The sequence below is a fragment of the Martes martes genome (assembly GCF_963455335.1).
Source record: "Martes martes genome assembly, chromosome: 3".
In the NCBI taxonomy this organism is placed as follows: Eukaryota; Metazoa; Chordata; class Mammalia; order Carnivora; family Mustelidae; genus Martes; species Martes martes.
In genome coordinates, this window is record NC_137890.1 from 195,821,259 (window position 1) to 195,845,064 (window position 23,806).

Here is a 23,806-nt window from a genome sequence, read left to right on the forward strand (position 1 = left end):
ATAAATAAAGTCATTTTAAAAAATCAGTTGTTCTTCAGATCAATATATTTCTTTGAATAAATGGATTTGATACATGTTTCCATCTTGAATTTCTGAAACCTAAAATGTAGTTCACCAGGAAAATTAATGACCCCCAAAGTTGTTCTTCACAAAATTCACTAAAAAATTTTAGATCCACTTTTCAGTTTCCTTAAAGAGTGTCATTTTCTTCTCCCATTTGAGAGCAAAAATAAGCAATAAAAAGAAACTGCATAAGAAAATACATGTCATTAGAGAAATCGAGGATCATCAAAATGTATGTGGAAACGATAGTATTATTTTATCCTGTGTTTGAGGAAGAGTATGTTCTTTTATATATATTAAATATTAAATATAATTATATATAAAAAGGTAATGTCATCCAGATTTAAAAATGACCAGACTTCAGAAACTGAAGTCGATAGAGATTGAGTGTGCTGCATCTTAAAAGGCTTATTGGGAAATATCCAAAAATTATGAAACTTGGCAATGTGGATGTGCAAAGTGTGGATATGGTTTGCAATATCTGTAAAACTGCTGATTTAGAAAGAAAAGTAAGCTAGAGATGGAAGAATAGAGAAGAGATAATATGTTTAATAGCTGGGGAATTTACAGATAGAGTTAAATAATTTATTTGGGCTCCTATCCCCATTTCTGTTGTTGTTTTTAATACCAGCCTTCATAGTTTAACATGTAACCAGTTTAGTGAACAGTTTCAATCATTGGAATATAAGCATCAAATGATTTTAATTTTCCCAGTAATTGCTTTGCAGCTACGTTATGTTCCACTTACGGATATTTTGGCTAAGGTCCATCATTTTCTTGTTCTATTTGGCTATTATCGTGGTCTCTTTTTAGGCCTCAGTTTTCTTCTTTTCTAAAAAGTTCATTCTCAAACTTGATTCCTTGTTTGTGTTCCTAGCCCCACCTCCCACATTAAGGAGTAGAACTGAGTGAACGAAGAGGTGCACAGTCAGCCTGACTCAGAAACATCTCTTTGTTGTTTTCCAGACCCTAGTTTCACTGCTGTTGAAGGCACAGAGGGAGATAGAGAAGACACAGACATCTTAATGTTACTGCTCACACGCCAGTAAGAGGTGTTCCTCACATCACTAAGATTTAGTCTGTTCTCTCTGATGCTAATGTTCTCTGCTGATGGAGTGGGCTTTACATAGTGGATGCATGTGGTTTTCTTGAGACAATGGTCAACACAAAAACTCCCAGCTGATACGATGACTGGATGCTGAAATTCAGTCCCCATTCAGTTTCTCAAGGCTGTGTCAAAAGCACCCAGAATGATGATTTGGTCTAATTTGCACCAAAGTCCTAAGCTGAAGACTCCTGGAAATGTCTGTGTCTGCCTTTGATAGACCCTTAATGCTTTTGCTAACCTGGATTTGCTATCAAGTGGTCCATTGACTTCTGCTCCTCATGTAACTTCTTGATCGTTCACAAGAAGCTATGGGAAGAAATGGGGTCCTCTTCCATAATGCGAGTTTCCCTAAACTTTTCCAAATATATTCATCACTCTACAGTCCTTCAAGTCCTGCTCACTGTGGTCTCTTTAATTCCTGTTCAAGAACCCTCCTTAACCCAACCTCAGAAAGCATATGATTCAATTCCCTTTTCTTTCAAATAGCACAAGGAGAGAACTGGAAAGTAAAACACTTCATATTCCTGGAATCCCAAAATTATCTCCTAAGGAATCCCTCATTACACACTCTGATCCTTGAATGACAACAGAATGGACGTATTTGTTTGCAGCTCATTGTGCTTCCAACTGAAGAATCAGATGCCTTTAATCCTTATTTTCTGGTATTTTCCTTAAGTGGCTTCATACTGTAAAAAGCACCTACATCCTTAGAAAAGAGGGAATGAGCTTCCATTGAAATAATGTTCAACTCACGGGACCAATGTTTAATTGCCTCTCTCCTGTTATTTCCTATTGTAACTGGAAAGAAAGACAGTAAAATACTGTTGGGGTTTGGCCAGTTCAGCAAGTCCAGCCAGGAGGTGACTATTACCAACTGAATGTTGATTGTCATATTATTAAAATGAGTGTTCTTTTGTTCTCAGATTAAGCCTTAGCCAATTCAGGAATAATAGAAAATATTCTATTTGGCTCCCAGTGGCTGCTTCAATTGTTATGAGAGACTTGTAATTGAGTCTTATTATCAGTTTTAGCCTTTCCAGCTCAGCAAAGCACAAATTTATTCTTCCTAAAACCAAGGTCTTCATAAATCCTTGATGTACAACTTTCAATCTCTCTACAATACACCTAGAATAAAATGCAAACCCTTCAGCATGCAATTTTAATTTCCTACAATTAGTCCCAGCTTATCTTTTTGTCATACCTCAGCATATCTTCTTAAACCCTGATGGTTCTACTTTCCTGTACTACTCACCATCCTAGTACTTCTTCCCACATCTGTTTTTCTGAATCATGTGCCTTAAATAGACTGTCCTTTCTTTTTTCTTCCCCCAAACCAACTTATTGAAAATGTTCACTTTTTTCAAAGACAAGCCCTAATTCTGCCTTCATCATGAATGCCCATCATCCCTATAAGAATCAACATTTCATATGAATTCCCTTAACAATTGGTCTAGGTCCCTTAAGACAGTATTTCCAATGAATCTTTGCTGAATAAATGAATTTCAAAAAAGTCTTCCACCAAATTGTAAGATCTTTGGGGTAGAAATTGTCACAGTTTTCTTTAATTCTTCACAAAGAATAAAACAATATGATCTATATAGCAGTCAACACAATGTTCCACAAATTAAATTGAGAACTAGAAATGGTCGACAGAGAAGAAACCATAGGACAGTGAGAGTAACGAAGATATCAGTAATTTCTCATTTTGCCTCCATTTGCTTTGCTAAGCAGAAACGGTGCCCAGGGCCTTTGGGAACACAAGAGTGAAAACTGAACCGTGTTAGGACCCTTCAGATGGTATAATGTAAGCAGAGATGCACTTTCCACTTTCCTGGACACCATGAGGTAGATTTGGCATCATGAAGATCCAGTGATCAGGGAAGCTTGTGAAGCACCCATCAGGAAATTTCAGTGTCCTAGCACTAGGGCAGTAGTACCCAGGGGAATGAAGAGGTACCTAGTGATTTCTGGTGGCACACATTACCATGTACTGTAGCCCTTAGAAACTACTGTACTCTAGGAAATAATTGCAGTGTCCAGGAAAAATTGAGTGCCAGATGTACACAATGCCCAGAATGATTGAACTCATTCTTCTATACATTTGATTAAACCCACTGAGACTTCCCAAAGTCCTTGAGAGGCACTTAGTGTTAAATCCTTTGTGAACAAATAGGAACTTCCATGTGGATTGGTGAGACCCCATCCGGTTCCCAGTTAGATGAAACAGAAGAAATTCTAAGTATCCACCACCACCCATCCAACAGCCAGAATTCCAACGGATCAAATGGGAGCCATCATAACCGTGCTTAGAATACTGTCCACCAAATCTACAATTTATATTAATTTTATTTTTAACAATCCATCTTGATGCTGCAAGACATAATCTTAATTTTTTAATAGCCAAATTTATTATTTTTAGAAGAAATAACCTGCCCCCTGGGAATTAAATGTAGTTTACATTTTATTTTCAAAAGGAACAGATTTTGTGACCAGGTAACATCATGTTTTTATAAATATGTTTAATATATTATACTTGGAACAAACTATAATTCTAATAGTATTTTTGTCATATACATAAACATTAATCAGAGTTCTGAAAACAACTTAAAGAAAATATGCTACCCTTTCCGTTTTCATTCAGTAGTCCTAAATTAAGTAATAATTTATATAAATTTGATTTTCTGGATAATTTAAAAAACTATAAATCTTATTTAAGGACCAGTTAAACCTCAAGTACTATCTATGCAATTAAATTACTAGATTAATGCATAATAAATAAAGATATTTTGAGGATTTTAAAGGCCAAGTCCAAAATGATTTGGATGTTAATAATATCACAGATCATGAAAGCTTCAATTTAATGTACATGTTTAGACATTAATGTGTTGTATCTAAATCATATATATAGTTGACTAGAAAAATATAAAAAATTCTTGGGTTCTACTTCATCAGAGAATATCTACAAACTTAAAAACAGGTTTCTCTTGTTATTCTTCATCTGTTGTTTCAAAACTGATCTTTTGAAGAATTTCCCTCTAGACCCAACAGTTAATTTTTTATTCAACTTCTGTGTCTATGGTGATGCAAGTGAGAAAATCATCTAAAAGGATTCTGTGAATGGAGGAATAATTATCCTCAATTGTGAAAGGCAAAATAAACATGCCTAATTTGTTATGAAAAAGAAGAGCCATTGTCAAAGTCAGGAAAACAGAACAAGAAGAGAAACCAAGGATTAAAGTTGATGGAAAATGGTTTGTAATAAAACATGAAGGGAAAAAATGAGCATGGGGTATAAGGTTAAGGTGAAAAAGGTAATACCAAAAGCAGTGGGAAGTGATAGGAAGAAAAAGGTTTTTTTTTGAAAAATGCAGGGATGTTAGTGACCACTGGATGTGCCATCCTGGTAATTTAATGGAAAAATCCATGTAGGACTAGAAAGCTTGTAAGATGCTCAATGAAAACCAGAATTACGGAACATAACTCAGAAGGTTATCAAGCAATAATGATAAAAACAAAACAAAAAGAATCCAAGAACTTCATGTTATCATTCTCCCAAAACATGAAATTTTGATGATTAGTAAGTTGGACTATACGGAGATATCAAGCCTTTCTAAACAATCACTTCCACTCCATTCCCTAAGAAGATGGTGTTATCTGAGAAGGATCAAGTCTAGGGATAGTCTAGGGATCATGGAGGGGTAAGGTGTGCCCCACGGAGAAGAATCCTGGGGATACAGTGTAAACAACCCATGTTCTGGGCCTTGAGCAATGTCCCTTTGCCTTTCTTTCCTTACCTTCTTAGTAGTAACTTTTAGTGGTTCAGTTTCATGGTATGAGTTTGGAAGGACAAACGCCCTGACGTGCTGTTCAGTGTGTACGTAGGATAGATTCTGGGCCAGAAATGCGAGAACAATTGGAACTCGTTCCCGGTTCACACCGGCCCCCTTCTCTCAGAAACTACTGAGTATATGACAGCTGCTGAGAATCACAGCACTGTCCTGTTTTTCGCTCTTCCTAAGAACTAGCTGTTTCAATTTCCTTGGATCCCGTGAAATAAACCAATAGCCTGTTAATAATTTCCACTAGGTTTTACATAAGATAATTTGGGTTATTTTATATTCCTTGTAACCAAATTAAGAAAAATCTCTGAAATGATTCCATTGATCACACTAAGGTCAGGCTTTCTACTTAGGAGTTTAAAGCTAAATTTGTTTCTAATTAAGAATGATAAATACGCATTTGGCTCTTTCTTCTCTGGACTCCGTAGTAAAGAAAAGGAGTTCATGAATTAACTGAGGATGATCCTAGCCATCTCAATAATGGGCCACGACAACAAATAAAACATAATAAATTTAGTATTCTGTAAGAAGGGTGCTTTTGAAAGCCTGTCTAATGAAGCAAGCAAATAAACACGAACTGGGACGATTGTACTCAATACTCTGGATTTCTTGAACTTCTTTGTTTAAAAATATTCCTACTATATCAGCAGATCTTTCAGAGAGAATTTATAAGTGAGGGAATTCAAAAAGAATACATTTCAAAAAAGGTAGAGGTATCTACTCACTTAGAGCCAGAAGAATGGTTTAAAAGTTTTCTGGCTTTTCTTCCTTGAGCCATCTAGTCATCACGATGGTGGTTCTGCGCCAAATTGGTATGTATATAAACTTCCCAAGCAGAAGAGAACTACTTATTTTGAGTGTATTTGGAAAAGGTTCATTTGACAGCATTGACAGGATAGGCATTAATTTCACTGTTGTTCTTCAACTTCAGGTTGATCAATTTTTTCAGTCCTTTCTTTCATCCTTTTCAAATGACTACAGAAATAGACACAAGAGGAGCTTTTTGTAACAATCTTCTAAAGTTCTTTCACTTTAGCTATGGAACATCAGCCCAAATACCATTAACAGATGTGTTCTACCATGTACTGTAGTTTAACATTCTACCAAGGTATATCTAAAGTATTTCTATTTAAAAATGTATAAACTGCCTAGGGCAGACAGTAGCGAATAACAACATTATGAAAAGATTCTCATGATTCTGATAATTCCCACGTTTCTTTGGTTCACTCTATTTGGTTAAGTACCTAGCACACAGTAAATATTGAGTAAACATTTGTCAACTAATCAAAAAACCAACTGAGAAGAACCTATTCTGTCATTATACCTTACACATAAAAAGAAAGAGCATTATGAAATAGAACAAAATAGAAACAAAAATAATTTGTAATTTGTTCCCTGCCCCCAACTAGGGTCAGGTTTTACTCTGTATTTTACTGTTTTTAATTCCCTCAAATAAAGTGACTATGTTAATAGTTAATAATCATTTTTAAAACTAAATGATCTACTCTAATTATTTAATACTATAGCAAACTAAGTAGTTTGCTATAATATTAAATATGAACACACTTGACCGATATTAAATCCTAAAAACTAAATAATATTAAATGTGTTTCTATAGTGGCGGAAAACTGTTCAATTGAAGTTATAAAAGTATTTTTAGAATATATTTTAATATTAAAAATTACTTCTCTGTATGCTTTCTGTGCTTTGGAATTTCAATAAATAGTCTACATCCCTTATTGCATAAGAGACACTCTTCCACTGACCAAAGAAGAAAACCATTTTGTTTTGCTTCCTAACAAATATCTACTATTTTTTCTTTCTTCACTGCCAGATAGAAATTGTATTAGGAAACAAAATAGAGTCTATTAGTAGTCATGTTAAAATTAGACCCAAATTTGGGGTGCCTGGGAGGCTCAGAGGGTTAAGCCTCTGCCTTCAGCTCAGTCATGATATCAGGGTCCTGGGATCAAGCCCCGCATCAGGCTCTCTGTTCAGCAGGGAGCCTGCTTCCCTTCCTCTCTCTGCCTGCCTCTCTGCCTACTTGTGATCTCTGTCTATCAAATAAATAAATGAATAAAAATTAGACCCAAATTTGCTAACACAACTCATATCCTGACTAAATATAAGATCAGTTGGTTGGAAAAGGAAAAAAAAAGACGAGAGAATGTGATCAGGTTGGAGCTAGATTTAGGGTATATTTTGATTAGGAGAAATTGTATCCCAAAATTTTAAAGAAAAAAAAATTATATACAAAAAATAAGGTTAAATACAATGAAGGGATAAAATATGACTATAACAATGAAAATTTAAAGTTTTTTTAATGTATTGATGATGTATAATAGTTTAAAAAGTTAAAAGAGGAAAAGTTGAAAATATAGAATAAGAAAAAAATAAAATTAAGACAATTTAACTCTGCGAGACTAAAGGATGGGGAAAAAAGCCAGGAATTCTATTTGTTGCTTTCCCCTAGCTCTGAAGATTTGCAGTTCTCATTGACTGGTGAACTAAATTACAATTATATCCTATATAATATGCAGAACAGTTTCCCAAATTCCAATATTACAAAGTACACTAGGGATTAAAGAAGAATAAATTTTGAGGAAGATGACAAAGGTAAGATCTGTAGATTTGGCAATGAAAGCCGAGATAAAGATCACACAACCAAATTCTAGGGAAGGAAAATACTATTCATTAATTAACTTAAAACACTGAAGAATTATTTTAGAAAATATATATTTTTAAAAGCCATGGAAGTACTTTTATAAAACAGAATGGTTGAGAAGAAATTTAAGATGCAAAACATCAGGGCGCCTGGGTGGCTCAGTGGGTTAAAGCCTCTGCCTTCAGCTCAGGTCATGATCTCAGGGTCCTGGGATGGAGGCCCCACATCAGGCTCCCTGCTTGGCAGGGAGCCTGCAAAAATTAAAAAATAATAAAATAAAAAAAAGATGCAAAACATCAAGAAACAAATACAGTTAACAAAGGAAACAAAAAACCACCATTCAAATCAACACTCTATCACTGCATTCCTAATTGAATTATTTTACATAATAATATTTGTATAATTGGGGGAAAGAGGACAAGAAAAATGGTAAGTTTAAATTAAGAATTCAGAGTTTAATTATCTGACAGAAATAGCATTTTGTAGCATTAAGAAATGTTTGTCTTAATGACCACTTGCTTTTATGTAAAAAATAATGTAACAAAAATTTTATAGCAGACATGTAAACATAAAAATGAAATTTTTATATATAAGGACTAGGAATTAAATCACAAGTTTGCCATAAATTCTTGCAAACATCTCTTTTTACTCACCAGTGGTTATTTGTTTATATCTCTAAATGTTGACTTTAGAGTCAATTAGTAGACATTATTCCTTTCAAAATCTTTCTAATACGTTCCAAGGTTGTACAAGAGTAAAATATCTCCTTTTCTTATAATAATTCATCTGAATTTATTTATGTTTTCAGTTACATAAAGTGTAAGAGTACCAACCACCTTTAATGGGAAAAAAAAAGCTGTCCTCCAAGTATAAAACAAAGAGCACTAAGAAATCAAATGCATTTAGAAAGAAATAACAATTGTACATTATGCTTGGCTTCCACTTCTACTGGAGATTTACTAGCCACGTGGAAGCAGTTACCATCTCAGGCCTATGCTGGGAAAATAGAAATCTAGTTACATTATGTTTTATTACATTTTTTTAAAGTAATAAAGGATACAATACTCTGCACCGAAGCACTAGCTGTACCTCTCTGGCTGTTCTAGTTCTTCCACAAAGCAAAGAGAAAGAAACAAGCAGGATAAACAATTGCATCTTTTTATAAATTGTCAGGCTCTATTTCATTTAGCTGACAGAATTTTCAAAATGTGTTTTGGCGTCCGTAACCACTGCAACAGTCTCTTGTCAAAGACACTGACAATTTTGTAAACAATAAATCCACTGGATTTCTTTCCACTTTTATGTTCCTAGATCTGAATATAGTATCTCATAATACTGACCACTCCTAATTCTTGGATATCTCTCTTACTCATGGTTTCCAAGGCACTACTTTTTCTTACTTTTTCCTACTGTCAGACTAACATTTTCAGTAACATTTTCCTTTAATTTTTAATGTTACTCATGGTGCCAACCTTGCAGGTTTGTTCTCTCCATATGCACTGATGATTCCAACTGCCCCATGTTCTTAATGACTTTTACACTAGTCAGTAACTTGTCCTCTGGCCTAGAACTTAGGCATAGCTGCCTTCCAGATATGTCCACCTGATTGTCCCTGAAATAATTCAAGCACAGTATGCCAAAAATTGAATTCATTACTTTTCCCCTTAAATCTGCTTCCTCATTCTTCACTGCTTGTTAAGGTAAATAGCAAGTTAGTCCATCCATTAGCCCAAGCCAGGAATCTAAACCACTTCCTTATCTCCATCACCTTCATTTCACATTCTCAACTGTCATCTGTCCCCGAACATTGGTCCAAACATACCCTCCCCCATTCCTCTCACCAGTAACATAGTACAGATTTCAATCAACTTGTACTATGGCTATTAACTTGTCTTCCAACCTTCAATTCCACACAGCTCCAATTAAGGCATACTGAAACCAGTACAACATACCTAAAAGAGAAAATCTGACTGTGTTTCTTCCTCACTTAAAATCTGGTAAATCTGTTCCTTAACATAAGACAATCCTCAAACTCCTTAAGGAATACAAATAAGGATTTAAATTACCTTCCTTCTTCTATCCACATTTACAGTTTTCTCTCTTGGTATTACACACTTACACACACACACACACACACACGGCCTGTTCCTTGGCCAGTCTGAACTATTTGGGGTTCCCAGAAAGTCTTGTGTGCTTTCTAGTTCCCAGTCTTTTACACATACCTAGATTGCTTTTTACATTTTTCTAGGCATCGAACACATATGCACTTGAAAAATATTAAGTATGTCACTCTCTAGGCAATTTAATGCATCTTCTTTTTAGTGCCCATTAAAACTTGTATTACAATAGTTTTTACTTTTATGAATGTATGTGTTCAATTCCCTCATTCTCCAATCTATATAACAGAACAGGGGCTGTCCACATTAACCTTTGAGTCCCAGTGTTTAGAAGAGTTCTTAGCATTATTAGGTCTCCTATAAAAATCTGATAGACAGGGCACCTGGGTGGCTCGGTGGGTTAAAGCCTCTGCCTTCAGCTCAGGTCATGATCCCAGGGTCCTGGGATCAAGCCCCACATCAGACTCTCTGCTCAGCAGGGAGCCTGCGACCCTCCCCCCATTCCACTGCCTGCTTCTGCCTTCTTGTGATCTCTGTCTGTCAAGTAAATAAATAAAAAATCTTTTTAAAAAATCTGATAGACAAATTAGTGAATAAAGAATTCTTCAAGGGTCGCCTCACTAGCTCTGTCAGTTAAGCATCTGCCTTTGGCTCAGGTCACAATTCCAGGGTTCTGGGATCCAGCCTTGCTTTGGGTTCCCTGCTCAGCAGGGAGTGTGCTTCCCCTCTCCCTGTACTCCTCCCCTCTCCTCATGTTCTCTCTCTCTTAAATAAATAAGTAAATCGTTAAAATAAAAAAATAATTCTTTAAGGGAGGAAGCAAGATGACAGAGGAGTCGGAGACTGAAATAGCACTGGGTCCCAGGAGTTCAGCTAGATAGTTATCAAACCATTCTGAACACCTACAAACTCAACACAAGATAGAAGAAGAGCAACAATTCTAGAAACAGAAAATTGACCACTTTCTGGAAGGTAGGATGTGCAGAAAAGTGAATCTGAAGGGATGGGAAGATAGACTGTGGGGCGAGGGGCTGGCTCCCATCAAGTAGTGGAGCACAAAATCAGAACTTTTAAAAGTCTGCTCGACTGAGGGACATCACTCCAGAGGCTAACCAGGGGTGGAGCCCGCTAGGACAGTGTGGTCTCAGGACCCACGGGGTCACAGAAAGACCGGCAGTGTCTGAGTGTGGCAGAGTTGCCAGGTATCAGAACAGGGAAGCCAGCTGCAGAGACAGAATGATGAGTGCACTCTCAGCTCGGGGTTACCTTAAACCATGATCCCACACACCATCAGGCCACTGCTCTTCGAGCAGGGACCCCACAAGTGGCAGATCCGGAGAGACCCCCTCCTTCCTCCTCCAGGAGGATGGCATGGGAGTGCATGACAGGAATCTGCTGGGTTTGGAGACTCCAAATGGGGCTGTGCACCAGAGATAGAAATGCTCGGTCACAGGCCGGGTGAGCACAAAGTGCAGCTGGAGACCAGGGAGACAGGAGGGATTGAGCGCTTTTCTCTGAAGGTGCACTGAGGCGTGGGGCCTGAGCTCCTGGCTTCTCCAGGCCAGAGACCGCGAGGCAGCCATGTTCATTCCCGTCCTCCCAAGCTCCTCAGGAAGCCTTTCGGGAACCAAAGCTACCAAGAGTGAACGCAAGCGGTTGACTTAGCCCAGCCCCGGGAAGCGTGGTGTAATTCCGCCTCCAGCAACGACATTTGAGAATCACTGCAACAGGCCCCTCCCCCACAAAATCAGCAAGAACATCCAGCCAAGACCAAGTTCACCAATCAATGAGAACGGCAGAACTCCAGAGCTAGGGGAAAGCAACAACTAGAATCCATGGCTTCCCCCCCCCCATCCTTTAGTATTGCAGAGTTAAATTGTTTTAATTTTATTTTTTTCTTATTCTATTTTTTCAGCTTTTTTTCTTTTAACTTTTTAAACTATTTTATATCATCAATACCTTTAAAAAAAAACTTTAAATTTTCATTGTTATAGGCATATTTTATCCCTTCATTGTATTTAACCTTATTTTTTGTATACATATAGGGTTTGTTTTTTTTTTTAAAATTTTGGGATACAATTTCTTCTAATCAAAATATACCCTAAATCTAGCTCCAGCCTGATTACATTCTCTCCTCTTTTTTTTTCCTTTTCCAATCAACTAATCTTATCAATTCCTTTTTTAGAGTCTTTTTAAAATTTTCATCTTTATACTCATATTCCATCCCTTCATTTTGTTTATCCTTATTTTTGTATTTATATAAGATTTTGTATATATATAAGATTTCTTTCTTTAAAGTTTTGGGAGGTAGTTTCTTCTAAGAGACCATCCCCCCACCCGCCCCCCCCCGCTTTCTTCTCCTCCGGTTTCGGATCTCTTCTGATTTGGTTAACACATATTTCCCTGGGGTCTTTGCCACGCTTTTAGTATTATGTTCTCTCCTTCATAAATTCTTATCTGGATAAATGAAAAGGTAGAAAAACTCACCACCAAAAAAGAACAAGAGGCAGTACTGACAGCTAGGGACCTGATCAATAGAGATATTGGTAATATGTCAGAACTAGAATTCAGAACGATGATTATCAAGGTGCTAGCTGGGGTCAAAAAAGGCATGGAAGGTATTAGAGAATCTCTTTCTGGAGAAATAAAATCCCTTTCTGGAGAAATAAAAGAGCTAAAATCTAAACAAGTTGAAATCAATAAAGCTACTAATGAGGTGCAATAAAAAATGGAAGCTCTTACTGCTAGGATAAATGAGGCAGAAGAGAGAATTAGTGATATAGAAGACCAAATGATGGAAAATAAAGAAGCTGAGCAAAAGAGAGACAAACAACTACTGGATCACAAGGGCAGAATTCAAGAGATAAGTGATACCATAAGACAAAATGTTGTGAAATGTTGTGAGCAACTATACACCAGCAAATTTGACAATCTGGAGGAAATGGATGCATTCATAGAGACATATAAACACTACCACAACTGAACCAGGAAGAAATAGAAAACCTGAACAGACCCATAACCACTAAGAAGATTGAAGCAGTCATCAAAATTCTCCCAACAAACAAGAGCCCAGGGCCAGATGGCCTCCCAGGGGAATTCTATCAAACATTTAAAGAAGAATTAATTCTTATTCTCCTGAAACTGTTCCAAGAAACAGAAATGGAAGGAAAAATTCCAAACTCATTTTATGAGGCCAGCACTACCTTGATCCCAAAATCAGACAAAGGCCCCATCAAAAAGGAGAATCACAGACCAATACCCTTGATGAACACAGATGTGAAAATTCTCATCAAAATACTAGCCAATAGGATCCATCATTACTTTAAAGGATTATTCACCATGATCAGGTGGAATTTATTCCTTGGCTGCAAGGTTGGTTCAACATCCACAAATCAATCAATATGATACAATACATTAATAAAAGAAAGAACAAGAACCATATGATACTCTCAATAGATGCTGAAAAAGCATTTGACAAAGTACAGCATCCTTTCTTGATCAAAACTCTTCAAAGCATAGAGATGTAAGGCACATACCTTAATCACATCAAAGCAATCTATGAAAAACCCACAGTGAATATCATTCTCAATGGGGAAAAACTGAAAGCTTTTCCCCTAAGGTCAGGAGCATGGTAGGGATGTCCAATATCACCACTGCTATTCAACATCATACTAAAAGTCCTAGCCTCGGCAATCAGACAACAAAGAGAAATAAAAGGCATCCTAACCAAAGAGGCAAAGAATCTGTACTCAGAAAACTATAAAGTACTCATGAAAGAAATTGAGGAAGACACAAAGAAATGCAAAAATGTTCCATACTCCTAGATTGGAAGAACAAATATTGTGAAAACGTCTATGCTACCTAAAGCAATGTACACGTTTAATTCAATCTCTATCAAAATACCAAGTTTTTTCAAAGAAATGAAACAAATAATCCTAAAATTTATACGGAATCAGAAAAGACCCTGAAGAGCCAGAGGAATGTTGAAAAAGAAAGCCAAAGTTGGTGGCATCACAATTCCAGACTTCAAGTCTATTACAAAGCTGTCATCATCAAGACAGGATGGGTACTGGCACAAAAACAGACACATAGATCAATGGAACAGAATAAAGAGCCCAGAAATAGACCCTCAACTCTTTCTTCAACTAATCTTTGACAAAGCAGGAAAAATGCCCAGTGGTAAAAAGACAGTTTCTTCAACAAATGGTGTTAGGAAAATTGCACAGCCACATGCAGAAAACTGAAACTGGACCATTTCCTCACACCACACACGAAAATAGACTCAAAATGGATGAAAGACCTCAAAGTGAGAGACTGGAATCCATCAAAATCCTTGCGGAGAATACAGGCAGCAACCTCTTTGACCTCAGCCACAGCAAATTCTTTCTAGAAACATCGCCAAAGGCAAGAGAAGCAAGGGCAAAAATGAACTATTGGGACTTCATCAAGATCAAAAGCTTTTGCACAGCAAAAGAAACAGTCAACAAAACCAAAAGACAACTGACAGAATGGGAGAAGATATTTACAAATGACATATTTGATATATATTTATAGATAAAGGGCTAGTGTCCAAAATCTATAAAGAACTTATCAAACTCAACACCCAAAAAAACACATGATCCAATCAAGAAATGGGCAGAGGACATGAACAGACATTTCTGCAAAGAAGACATCCAGATGGCCAACAGACACATGAAAAAGTGCTCCACATCACTCGGCATCAGGGAAATACAAATCAAAACCACAATGAGATACCGCTTCACACCAGTCAAATGGCTAAAGTTAACAAGTCATGGAATGACAGATGCTGGCAAGGATGCAGAGAGAGGGGAACCCTCCTACACTGTTGGTGGGAATGAAAGCTGGAGCAGCCACTCTGGAAAGCAGCATGGAGCTTCCTCAAAAAGTTTAAAATAGAGCTACCTTATGACCCAGCAATTGCACTACTGGGTATATACCCTAAAGATACAAATGTAGTGATCCAAAGGGGCACGTGCACCTGAATGTTTATAGTAGCAATGTCCACAATAGCCAAACTATGGAAAGAATCTAGATGTCCATCAACAGATGAATTGATAAAGAAGAAGTGGTATATATATACAATGGAATACTATGCAGCCATCCAAAGAAATGAAATCTTGCCATTTGCAACGATATTACAATAAAGATATGATAATAAAGATATGATAATGCAATATGACATTACAATAAAGCTATAGACCAATATTTATCAGAAACATACGTGCAAAATCCTTAATATTAGCAAGTAACCCTAATAATGTGTAATAATAATTATTCAAAGCTTTTGCAGTAGTCAAAAATCAATTAATGCCATATATCACATCAATAGGTTAAGAAAAAAAAATAAGATCAAATTAATAGTTGCAGAAAAAGCATATGATGAAATCCAACAGCCATTCTTGATAAAAACTCAGCACTAGGAAGACAGGGGAATCTTCCCAAACTTCATAAAGAATAACTATTTTTAAAAAACCCTACTGCTACCATCATATTTAGTGCTGAAAAACTGTAAGATTTCCCACCAAGATCAGGAACAAAGCAAAGTCTCCTCTCACCACTCCTTTTCAACATCATAGTAAAAGTCCTAACTAATACAGTAAGAAAAGGGAAAAAAAAAACAAAAAAGAAAGAAACACTGTTGTGGAAGGAAGAAACAAACTGTTTTTGCAGATGACATGCTTGTAGAAAATCTGAAAGGACCAAAAAAAAAAAAATTCTGGAAATGGTAACAAAGCAAGGTCGCAAGATACATGAGACTCAACAGCTTTCCTACATACCAGCAAAGAACAAGTGGAAATTGAAAGCAATACTGTTTATATCAGCACTCCCCAAAATGAAATACTTAGGTATAAATCTAACAGAATATGTACAAATATGTATAAAAAATGCAAAATTCTGATAACAGAAATCAAAGATCTAAGTAAATGGAAAGATATTTCACGTTCATAGATAGGGAAACTCAAAATTATCAAGATATCAATTCTCATTTTGACCTTAATCAAAATCCTAGCAAGTCATCTTGTGGATGTCAATACAATATTGAAGGATTGGCACCAGGATTTACTATAAAGCTACAGAAATGAAGAAAGTGTGTTATTATTAAAAGACTAGAAAAACAGAACAATGGAAGAAAGCCCAAAATAGACCCACATAAATGCAGTAAACTTATCTTTGACAAAGAAGTATAGGAAATACAACGAAGAAAAGATGGTCTTTTCAACAAATGGTGCTGGAACAAGTGGCTGTCCATACACACACAAAAAAACTAGACACAGAATTTACCCCCTCACAAACCAAATGGAGCACAGACCTAACCGCAAAATGCAAAACTATAAAATTCTTAGAAGATAACATAGGAAAAATCTAAATGATCCTTGGGTTTGGCAGGGAATTATTAAGTTAATTTTTTAGATACAACACCAATGACATAATCCATGAACAAACTGTTAAGTGGACTTCATTAAAATTAAGTCACTGGTGTTGAATGCACTGTCAAGAGAAGATGAGACACAGACTAGGAGAAAATATTTGCAAAAGATACATCTCATCAAGGACTGTTATCTAAAATATACAAAGAACACTTGTAATTCGATAATAAGTAAATAACCAACATGATTAAAAAATAGACCAAAGACTGTAACAGATGACTTATCGAAAAAGACATACTGATGGCAAATAGGCATATGGAAAGATGTTTCACATCATCTGTCATTAGGGAATTGCAAATGAAAATGCTAAAATACTGCTGCACACCTAATAGAATAGTCAAAATCCAGCACACTGGCAACACGCAATACTGGAAAGGATATGGAACGAGAGGAAATCTCATTCATTGCTGTTGGAAATGCAAAATAGTAGAGCCATACAGGAAGGCATTTTGTGACTTTTCTGTAAAGTTAAACATGCTCCAACTATACAAACATTCTCCTATTTTCCAAAGGAGTCGAAAATACATGCCCACACAAAAATCTGTACACATATGTTTATAGCAGCTTTATTCATAATTGCCAAACATGAAAGCAACCTAGATGTCCTTCAGTAGGAATGGATAAATAAAATGATAGAGCCAGCAGTGGAGTATCATTCAGCACTAAAAAGAGATGCATATCTACCCATGAAAAGACATAGAGGAAATTTAAATGTGTATTACTAAGTGAAAGCAGCCAATCTGAAAGGGCTACATCCCATAGGATTCCAACTATATGGCACAGTGGAAAAACCAAAAGTATGGAGAAAGTAAAAGTATCAGAGGTTACCAGGGGTTTAAGAGGAAGAATTAAATGGGTGGAGCAAAGAGGATTTTCAGGGCAAAGAAACTATTCTAGTAGATCTAGGCCATTATAAGTTTGTCCAAAGACATGGAATGTGTAACACTGAGAGTGAACCCTAATGTAAACTACGGACTCTGCATAGTAAATATAGTAAAGATGTGTAGGTTCATCAATCATAACAAATGTACCCTGTGGGGGGATGTTGATGGAGGAGGCTACACATGTATAGGGGCAAGAAGTAAAAGGCAAATATTGTACCTTCCACTCAATTTTGCTATGAACCCAGAACTGCTCTAAAAACATAAAGTCTATTTTTAAGAAAGAAAAGGGGAAAACCACCAGCATCTTCCATGGAGAAACCGAGCTCCACACACTTGCGAATACAGAATGAACAAAAGCTAGCATATTCCAAGTCAGATGACTTGGAAACATCCAAATGTTTTCTTGGAGAATATATTACAGAAACATTTGTTAATATGGTGTTTATATGTCCAGGAATGTGTGGTCTCAGTAGTATTATAAAAGATTTTCTGAAGGTAAACAGAAGGATGAGGGCAAGACACAGAGAGGAAGGCACAGGAGAGGAGCAGCGTTGGAAAACTCTGTCTCACTCCACACTCCACTACTACCCTCCTCATGTCCCTTTTTGTCTCATCAACATTTATTCACGTATTGGAAAAACCAAAGTAGCAAATACTTACTGAGTGCTTTTGTTTAGTGAACAACTAGGGATTGTTAAAGCCAGGAAGGAGAGCATGAAGTATAAATGGGACCAAGGTAAGAAGCAAGATTGATCACTATTGTTGCTCCATATGGTATCAGATTAGGTCCTGACACTGCATATCCAAGTCAAAATTCCCATCAGAATTTAGGGCATTTTCCACTTACAAACATGAATTGTCTTGAGGCTTAACAAGGAAACAACTTAGAATCCTATGGTCTGGAATTGGTGATTTTGATGTTGTGATCCTTTTGAATAAGACAAGCCGTGAATTCCTAAGATATTCAGTCCATCGAAAATCTAAATTAAGCTTTCAAATCTACAAAGTCAGGGTAAAACCTTTCACATTAAAAAGGAAAATTCTATCTCGTAAAAGTGATATTTAACCCAGATACACCAATATAAGGCTCTTTAATGCGGATAAGAATTTATAGAACTCTAGATACATAAATATGGAAAGAAACTAAGAAGTGGAGCATATCCAACATTACTCCCAATGCAGGAATTCTTTCTACAGCATTTCAAACAAAGTTTACACAGCCTCTGCCTAATACATGCAGTGACAATGAGCTCACTCCTTTTATAGAAAGTTTAATATATTCATCTTTGGTCACCTCTGACAACAAACATTTCCTGTGAATTCAGTATCTGCCAGACACAACTCTAGGCACCCAGGCTACAGGCATGTGTAATAAATGTATTCCTTCAGGTAAATTTAATTCCATCTCCTTTTAACTTCTATCTACTGGTCTTTATTCCCATAGTACTGCACAGCGTTCCCTTTATCCAGGTAACCATTCCTGGACTTGAGCTCTTGTTCATACGACTGCTTTGCAGAGTGTACTTAATCTGGATGGCTTCCATCTGCTGCTCTTACCAAGTAATATCCTGAACTAACAACAGTATTTCAGACATAGCACAAGCATTTCGGCACAAGGTAGAATTGATATTTTCTTCACGTGGAATACGGTGAAATCAACATAGTTACAGTTTTTAAAAAAATAGTTAAAGAATTTGGTTAGCAATCTATTTAATGCATTCTAGTGATCGCAAATTAACATGTTTAAATATCATAAGGCATTATCCTAATATTAAAGCAAATTGAAGGTTAAAAAGGTTAAAAAACTGTTTTAAAGGTCAAAAGCACTGTGTAACTATAAGGCACTGGTTATTATGAGATTCCATTGTATGGCTTTATAATGTAAGGACTAGACTAGAACATGCCAGCATACAAGTACTACAGATGTACATGTAGGAATATTTTCCACGTAGGTGACATCTGGGCCCATTTGAGTATTAACAGTCTCACAGGAGTGGATGTTCAGAGAGAAGAATGAAGGCAAATTACATTTGTAAGCTTAGTTTGCCTACTCTGCTAAGGTAAATAAATCACTGCATTCTAAAAGTTGAACTGGTATATAAACAAAGCTTTGACTACAATTTCTTTTCAGTTTTTGTGGATTTGTTGTTCTGAATAATAAAAATATGTACTTTGGCATGTTATTCTTTATCCAAACACTCTGCGAGGTCCTGACTTCAGGAAGACTCTGTAAAGAATTCTCAGTTTTAATTGAACAGGAATTCTCTTGAGGCCCTTGAAAAATTATTGGATGGGGAACATTTTCGTAAGTGAGAATTCTACTCCACAAGAAAGAAGAAACATAATATTCTAATCAGAGAGTAGAGAATCTCAACAAATGCTCGTATTTCTCCCACTTGCAATTTTCCCCCAAAGTATCTTGGAACTTGTTAAAAGTTGGAGTTCAGAGGCAGCAAGAGAGCCAGTTGGCTGATCACATAAGAGCAGACTTTGTTAACTGCTGAGAAAGAGGGTGGTTCACCCATGAGAGTCCAAAATGATATATGTTGAGAATTTGTCAATATTTTCAAAAGCCAAGGAGAAAACATGTGTCAAACAGAATTTCAAACATAAACAAGTGGGAATTTATATTCAAACCTATGAGAAATAGTTCTCAAACATAAAGAATGCTATATTAGAACAAATATTTATTCTAAGTATTGATCTTCATAGACCACATTTATCAAGACGCTTTTTCTTCGGACATATAAAATAAAATAAGAGAACAACTTGGTTAATGAGCAGATAGTCTGTGATGATCTGGAGAGCAGTAGTGCTAAATAATACAAAAAAAATAATCAATTAATTATGCTTTGCTTTAGAAAATGAAGACCGGCATGTCTGGAGTTCTAAATAGCCTCAGTACTTCAAATTACATAATGCAGACACATTCTGAAGCTCTGTGCACAACCAGACAACATCCCCTGCTCATCCCTTGCCTGACATTGCTGATCTTCCTAACCTCCTCTACTCTTTCCAGGGTTAGCTTTCACAAAGCATGAACTTTATGGCAAAATCCTTTAATATTATTCTAGTATTATTCTATTCCGGTAAGAATTTATGGTATTTTAACTTTCTAAAGATAAAAAGGAATTAAGAAAGGTTTCTTTTGCTGACTTCCCATCCCACGTATTAAATTCTTGCTCTACCAGGGATGGCTCCCTGCTCAGAGGATGCTGTACTTACTCCCAAGCAACAGCAAAGCAACATCCCATCTGCGCTGGGCTGATCTCCTATAACTTGTTAATGCGCTTTTATCTTTTATCAAGAATAGTAAACAATTACATCCAGAATTGCCTGAAATGGGTTTGAGTCTGTTAAAATATATATATTTTTTAATTTGTTAAGTAACTTTGTTAAACAATTAGCATATATCCACTGACAGGTACTTTTGTTTGCCTTTATGTTCTCATATTTTCTGGACTAATTCTCTCTTCCACATGCAAATCTCAAAACAATATTTAAATTCCACTCTCTCAAATGCTGATAATGTCTTACTAAATCTAACCCAAGTCTCTTAAGGGATTTGAAGATTTTTATCAAGTGACAACTTGATAACAGACATTCTGTTAAAACTCTAGTACATGCTCTGCCCCAATAAACAAGTTTTGGGTAATTTAAGATCCATAATTGGGTCCTGCCATGGAAAAGGAAAAAAAGCTTAAACCATCCAAAAGAGTCAAATCTCATTGTTTAATTCATTCAGTTTACAGATGTGCATCAAGAGCTGCTCTCTGTCAGGTATTGGTCTAGATGCTGCAAATACGAAAAGAATGAGAGGCACTCTATATTTGAAAATGAATTATTGTCACTTTACGATTATGTTTACATATTCCTGTTGAAGCCAGAGCTTCTGAAGTATCTCAGAAAAGACAAAGGAGCCTCAAAGAAGATAATGACTACCATTTGAGGTGCACACAAATTCTACAAGTTGCCAGATTGAAGGTTTTAACCTAGGGTTTAATCTTCATTTGGTAATTTGCTTAAATAAATAGGAATTACACAAATATTTCCCTCAATTTTTCATGTCTTTCTGTATTTAATATATTTGCTTCACAAATTGAATTCAAGTATATTAAAAACTACACGAAAAATATATAATCTCATATGTAGAATCTAAAAAAGCTGAACTAGAACCAGAGAAAATGATGGTTTCCAGGGGGATGGGGATGGAAGGGAGAAAATGGGGAGATGTTAATCAAAGTGTAAAAACTTTCTGTTATAAGAGGAACAGGTTCTGAGGATCTAATGTACAGGATGGTAAATCCAATGAATATTGTATTACATACTTGAAATATGCTAACAGAGATCTCAAATGTTACTACACACACAGAGTGACCACGTGAGGGGATGGATGTGTTTGACTGTAGTAATCATTTTGCAATGTGTATCAAATCATCACATTGCACACTTCAAATATACCCAGGTGTTTTCTTTTTATCATCAGTTATGCCTCTGTAAAGCTGGGTGGGGAGGAATCTACATGCATCCCAAACAAATGAAAGAATCAGTAAGACAACATATTCTTTTTCTTTTCTTAAAATGCCCATTTATATTTTGTATCTTATAGAGATTTCAGACTTTTTTGGTATATAATTTTGGTCCATTGATCTGCCATTTTGGTGACACGTTATTCTAACAATGAGGACTTCGTAAAGCATTTTAATTTATGGTTGCATTTGTTATCTATTGTTACAATTACGTTATCCAACACCCACCCACGATGCAATGGCTTGAAACATCCCTTCTAAGTAGGGTTCCAGAATATAGTTAAGCCTTAATGCCCTAAGACATTTATTAACAAATTACCTATGTGCCATTTCGGAGAATTGAGAAAACAGTCACTCAAATATTTTTTGTATAGGGCTTAATTTTCTTATGCAAACCCCACTGAGAAAATACAGCTTCAAAACAATAAACATTTATTTGGCTCATACATCTGCAGCTTGTAATTCAGACTGGGCTAAGCTGGGCAGTTTCTCTAGCTTTATTCTGATTACATCTTGTTTTCTCTGGGACAGTGAACTAGCTATGGCACAATTCCCTTTGATAGAGATTGTTCCAAAATTTTCTGAAAAGTTGGCTTTCAGTATTACACATCAGTAATGTGTATTCGACAGTGAAAAAATCACCCGAATTATATCAGCCATGTGGACTTTTTCCATTTTAATTTCCAAGTAATGCGCTGTGGAACACGACGAAGGCCTGGCGGCCGCCCGTCGCTTCGCAACCTACGAAGATGCCGAGAAACGCTCGTGACACCGCAGAAAACCGCACGCGACAAACGGAAGGCGGGAGCACAGCGACCGTGGGATACTATTTTCCTCTTTGCGTAAAATCTTAATACCCCTGAAAATGGGAGGAGACGGGTGGTACCTGGGCACAATTACTGCTTCTTCACTGGCTACATTTCCAATTTTCCGCGTTCACAGGGGAGCGATTCTGCCAGGTTCCGACTCATCCAAACAGAGACAAGCGGCGTCCTTCCCGCCCGGGGACTTCCGGTCAGTCAGGCCCGAGCGCGCCGCGCCTGTTGAGCACGAGCGCGTCCGAGCGCGTCCGAGCGCGTCCGAGCGCGTCCGAGCGCGTCCGAGCGCGTCCGAGCGCGTCCGAGCGCGTCCGAGCGCGTCCGAGCGCGTCGGTCGTCGGCGCGCAGGCTCCAGGCGAAGGGCTTCGAGTCGCCGCAAATACGTCGACGGATGCTGCCGCCGCCGTCAGTCCCGCAAACCACCGCAGCGCACGGTTCGTAGGGAAACTCCGCGCACACGCACACGCGACGGCCCTTCCTGTGGTCGATGCGTGACCCCTGCTCTTCGGGTTCCGCGGCTCCGAGCCCCGACGTTCTCGCGTGGAGCCCAGAACACGAGCGAGTCGTGGCTGCCGGGAAGGTCGGAAGGGGACGGGCGTGACCGGGCGCGAGACGACAGCGGCCCGAGGCACGGTCGGACCAGCCGTTTCCCGCCAAGACGGACGCACGTTCTCCCGTCCAGAGCGCAGTGAAGCTCTTCGGGTTTCAGGAAAAGCGCTTCCGCATCAAGCCGCCCCGTCTGGTCTCCACAGAGCGTCTACCGGCTTCCGGACGACGGTTTTCGCTTCCGAGGACGCGGTTTCTCTTACTCCTGTTGCGGCCGCACGACCCGCAGAGGCCGCGTCTTACCCCCGTGTCAGGAAGCAGCACGTGGTCCGCAGGGGCCTGTTCGGAGCTTCCTCACGCACCCGGGTCTTCGTGGCGGCGGCAGCGCACGGACCACCGTGTCCTGACCCCCGCCCCGCCCCGGCCCCAGGGTCGGACGCCGGACCCGGACGTCCGCGGCGGTTCGGGGGCCGGGGCCGTCGGCAGCGGACCAGGCTGCGGGGCGACGTCTGCACGCGGGGCCGGGGAGCCGCCGGCTCACTGCCGGGCCGCGCGAGGAGACGCCCGTCCGCGACCCGGGAGACGGTCCTCGGCGTCCGCGCGGGAGGCTGACGTGACGTCGAACTTCAGGCTCCGGAGTCCGACGACTCACAGTCCTGCTCCTGCAGCCGCTCGTCGCCCGCGCTTCGCGGCAGCGGCCGCGACTCCGGGACCGACTCCGGGACCGACTGGTGCCGAGAGCCGCTGCCCGCACTTAGCACAGAGTCGCGACCGCGGGTCGCCTCAAA